We start from the raw sequence: 5,138 nt of genomic DNA on the forward strand, positions 1-5,138 counted from the left end.
TGAGGGTGCGGGGAAGGAAGTAGGGGAAATTATACACATATCATGTATTTACAACTGTACATTGCTGCACATCACACCCTCGAGGGGCAACCATGGGAACCACCCCCCCCCCCCCCCCCCCCCCCCCACCCTAGAGGAGGAGAATACACCCAAGAGAACGGAACTTGTGAGCCTCGAACCAGTTACATCTCAAAGGCTACGCTTCTTGGGTGATCTACTTTGTTATTGTTGAGATGGGCAAGCAACCTACTTTCCTCTATGAACACCCAAAACAGCTGGTAAGCGTGTGTAAGAGGACATTATGATGCTTCCATTAAGAGCTTACCCAAGGAATAAAGGAGGATAAAGCTTCTCTCATCTAGGTGGCAACCATTAAAGTTACTCAAACCCAAGATGCTCATCTAGCTTCCTTTCGTTGTTTGAAGTTACTCAAACCCAACCTTTATATGTAGCTGTAGCCTCAACCAAATATATTGATGCTTTCCTTCACTCTTTGAAGTTACTCGATGCTCACCTAATTTATATGAACTATGAAGCTGTAGCCTTCTGAAAATCTTGTCTAATCCTTTACTTTTTCTCTCTGTGGTCTCCCTTTGAGACTCTAAGTGTGTGAATAAACAATGGAAAAGAATGTCTTTGTGTTTCAATCGACGACAATGGAAACGGAATTGAACGGCGACACTCGAGATGCTTCACATGACGACCCGAGATGCACAGGTTCGTTGGCAGCAATTGTTAGTTAATAAGTGTGAATCACCCCTTAGCCAAATTACCCTTTACTAGTACACCTAGTTCGAAGTCAGATAATTTCACCTATTTCACTCCACAATCAATGTTGGTTAGTTAGTGAGCTCTAATCATACCCCCTGCCTCATCTATATCATCCCACCTACTGTAATTTCTCCTCATTGCAGATATACACACACTTAGTTTTGTACTCATTCGATCTCAGTGAAATCAATTAGCTTTTGTGCTCTAGTTGTCTCAGTGAGATTTCACTAAGTTCATTAAGTCTTTCTTTGTCTTAATATGTGCTTAATTAAGTAGATTGATTAGTTTCAATAGCAACAACAGGCAATCATAATGGAGAAGACATCTATGGAGAGGGTGAGGAGGGGTGTCAACAAATTATCCAATTAGAGCAATCTCAGTGGACATCTGAAGCGCACAAGCTCATGCAGCACCCAGAAATATATTGCTCGCCGCCGTCATGGTCATCATGGTCACATTTCTATTTGAGCGGTGTGAAAAATGAATGGCCTAGAAGCGAACTCTTCAAGAGAGTAGATCAACTCCACCTTCGCGACAAGAATGTGGATGCATACACTCACAAAATGTTTTCCCTGGGTCCTTTCAATGCCAAACCCGATGTCTCAGAACAGGACAGATTGAAGCTGTCAGCAGTCTGCAAGCTGTTCGGAGACTCACCCGAGGTCTTTCAGCAGCTTGTGCAGGCAATGAAAAAGCGTCTCCCTCTATTTAAAAGCTTATACAATGAAGACTTTTCGCAGTGGGAGGGCGGGACACTTGCGCTTCTTTTTGCTGTGGATGCGGTTTGCATAGTCGCGGGGCTCGTTTGGAAGGTTGACGCCTTTCAACATAGATCCATCGCTTCTGATGTCATTCTTGTCGAGAACCAGATCCCTGTTCTTGCGATCAGCTATGCCATCCAAAGCATAAATACAGCACAGGGAAACATCGCCGAGCTGCAGCCACGGCTGTGCCATATCGAACCTCTGCAACTCATTGTTGTTAGCTTGTTGAAAATGTTCTCACCATTTCCACACAAGCAGGTGCAGGAGGAGAGTGCAGACGTATTAAAGAAGGACTTGATTGGTGACCGCCCACTTCTTGGATTTCTTTACGATACACTAACACGGTAAACTATATATTGTCTTTCTGTTTAATTAGCTGCTGCGCTGTCTGATCAATGCATGCATATTCAAATTAATAGCAAGCTAATTAAGTGATGAACGGCGCAGGGGCTCCTTCAGCTCGAGTGATGAATACTATGAATGCAGCCATTTCGACAAGCTGCAGAATGATATTAATGCAGAGGAAGACCGTGGTTACAAGAAGAAGGAGGGGCCCTACTCCATGCCGGGAGCCTGCAGTCTAGAGAAGCACAGGCTCAAGTTCGAGGGTCTGAAGGAGGCCGATTTCACAAGAATTCATTTCGTGGAAGCTGCAGGGACTCTAAAGCTGCCAAAGATTCATGAAATGAACGAATGCAGGCAGAGATTCCTGCTGAATTTAGTGGCATATGAGCAGAATATAGCAGGGAGCAGCAATTACAAGCCAGTAACATCATATGTGGGGATGATGGGCGCTCTGATGAAGGGAGAGAAGGACGTGGAGGTGCTGCTGAGGAGCGGGGTACTCGTGGAGCTAAACGGGCAGAATATCAACGCGAAGAAGGTGCAGGCAGAGCTATGGCAGAAAATTGTGAGTAGCCTCGAATTATTGCCGCATACTCGCACAAAAGCAGACGCCAAGGTAGAAGAGGGCGTGCGTGACTTCACTGATCGCAAGCTCAACAAAGCCAGAGCATTCATCGTCTCCTTATGGCCATAGCTTCTGCAACTCCTGCTAATTTGTTTCCTCCAAGTACTCCTGCTTTGTTTGCAGGAATGCCAATAATGCCAGCCCTAATTAGAACCATGCATATAAGTGAAGGGTTGCACCCATGCACCTTGTTTAGTTTGCCGGGGTTGCAAATTATCCTCACTTTATTGCAGTAACTTTAATCCTACCTTTTTCTTTTTTTGGGGGGAAGTAATTTCATCCTCATTCTCCACCCCTTATGCTTTGTTATATCCTATTGCTTTGTACTTTGTCCTATAGATTCTTGTTCCTTTCTCTCAATTTCCACTTGTATTAATAAAGCTGATCACATTGCTTTTATATCTTTCTAACCGCCTTCTATGCTTTCACTTTCTTATGCTGCCTAAAGGAGGCCCAACCTTGTTTTGGCATTTTTCTTTATACGAGTTGGACCCGCCTTTGGCGGGTCTTGCCAACTCTCCACCATGGCCGCAATCCATGAGAGGAACTCTCATGCCCATGTGTTCTAAGGCCTTTTTCATGTCTATCCACAGCTCAGGTTTGACTCTAAGAACATCAGACACTGGTAGTATCACTTTCATTGGCATGGACATTACCGCCGGCAAATTCATTGTATCTAAGATTGGCGACATGGACTTGAACTGTGTGGGAAATTTCTTAACATCAGATTTTGCATCAAAATATCCCATGAAAGATGGCAATATTTTCAAGGACTCTGCCTTACTTTCCACAGACTTCTCTGAGCCCCAGTCTCCATATCTAGACTTCACATCCACGTGCGCTTGTGTTTTGTCTAGATCCAACTCCTTGATTGGTGCTTTACCCTCTGGAATCTCCTTGAGCTTTTCTCTTCTAATTTCCTTCCACAAGTTTTTCTCGGTCTCTTCATTTGATACACTATTTGGCACTATGACAGGATCTTCGTTATCAACTATCTTCGGAATCTCTACGTGAACCTCTTCCGATGGTACCACATGAATCTCACCAAGTGACATTTCACATACCTCATCTTGAGAGATCTTTGGAGCAGACTCCTGAGTCATAGTTGATTTCTTTCCTGCCTTTCTTCTCGTTCGTTTATTTTGTGAACCCTTCCTTGATTTCGGTTCTTTAATGACCATCTTCTCTAGTTTACTAGGTATAAGTGGTCTCTCTTCCGTGTTTTGAGGGGTTTAAGTAGGAATTTGTACCTGCCTTTCAAGCAAAGATTGAGTGACCTCAATCATCTTCTAAAAGATTTCTATGCATTTCTTTTCAATCTCCGGTTCTGGGTAAGCTCGAAGCCTCTCCTCTAAGGTCTCATTCAGTTTTAGTCTAGCCTCGATCATATGCATCAAGCAGTGCTTTAAGAGACTCAAAGTGTACCTCTGCTAAGACCAGTCCACCCTTGGGTATCTCGCTGACTCCCTTTCTGCAACTCTTGAGTTTCACTCTTCCGCTCATCTTGAGATTGTCTTTGTTCTTAAGCTCTCTTTCGTCTTTTGTTCTTTGAATGACGTTTGCGTCTAGCTCTCCAATAGCTTGTGTGAGCGCTATCTTCCGACTGGTCTCCAGCCTCCTTCTACACTTCAGCCTCTCTTTGAGCTTGAGCCCTGGTTACTATTTGAACTGGTGTTATGTGGTCGCTATCCGTGCCACTCCTCTATGACGTTCAATGTGGTTTTCTTGGCTGCTTCTGGGTTCGATGGGCAGTCTAAGATTAGATGCTTTATCCCGCAGTCAACACAAACCTCACTAATGCTCGGATTAATCCAGAGTTGTTTCGTCTTGGTTATGCAAACTTTGAGCAATCTCTAATCAGATGATCTCCCCCACACCTATAGCAAGGACCTAATGGTGAAGCTGGTGCCCTTTCTGGTTGCATAGAAGGTCTAGGTGGTTGACCTCCCACAATGAACATTAATGTATTTAAGTCCATACTATATTGGTCGTCTTTGAAGCTCAGTGGTGGAGTCCTTCAGACTTTCGCATTCTCATCCACAAAAGATGTCGTGGGTTCTTCTGCATAAGTAGTGACTCGCACTAAATCTCTCTCATCACTCTCATTCTCCTCTGGGATGATAAAATGCATTGGAGCTATCAAGCACAGGTGCTGCCAATTTTGCTTCCATACCTAGTTTGGTCACTTGTCCTAACAGGGCTTGTTCTCGCATGTGCCTAATTCTATTGAAGCATTCTTCTGTAGTGTGGTTATCCCATCGTCTATTAAAACCACACCACAACTATGCCTTGATCTCTTGTCTGACTCCCATTGGGTTATATATATATATATATATTAATTAGAGAGAGAGAGAGAGAGAGAGAGAGAGAGAGAGAGAGAGAGAGAGAGAGAAGGGGGGGGAGGGAGAAGATGGGTGTCACACTAGGCGGACACAAAATGTCCAAGCTAAGGTGGCATGATTTAATAGGCTCAACAAAAAGTTTTTCTTGGCCGAAGGACCTTGTCAGATGGCCGACCTTGCTTGCCTGACCATCTTTTCACTCTCTAGGCCATCTTCAAAAAGTAGGACAAGAGCATCAACGATTGGCTTTGAACTCGGACGCTCAGTGAGAGACCCGAACACTGTACCACT

At 44.2% G+C, this 5,138-nt stretch overlaps 1 pseudogene across 1 annotated transcript; it reads left to right on the plus strand.

The window, feature by feature from the left end:
* The first annotated feature begins 464 nt into the window (after positions 1-464).
* LOC147461053 (putative UPF0481 protein At3g02645) lies at positions 465-2,904 on the plus strand (annotated as a pseudogene). The gene is made up of 3 exons (XR_015187567.1): positions 465-717; positions 1,075-1,879; positions 1,983-2,904. The product of XR_015187567.1 is annotated as a putative UPF0481 protein At3g02645 (transcript).
* Positions 2,905-5,138: the final 2,234 nt, after the last annotated feature.

The sequence above is a fragment of the Adiantum capillus-veneris genome, chromosome 3, assembly GCF_014529385.1.
Source record: "Adiantum capillus-veneris isolate H3 chromosome 3, ASM1452938v2, whole genome shotgun sequence".
NCBI lineage: Eukaryota > Viridiplantae > Streptophyta > Polypodiopsida > Polypodiales > Pteridaceae > Adiantum > Adiantum capillus-veneris.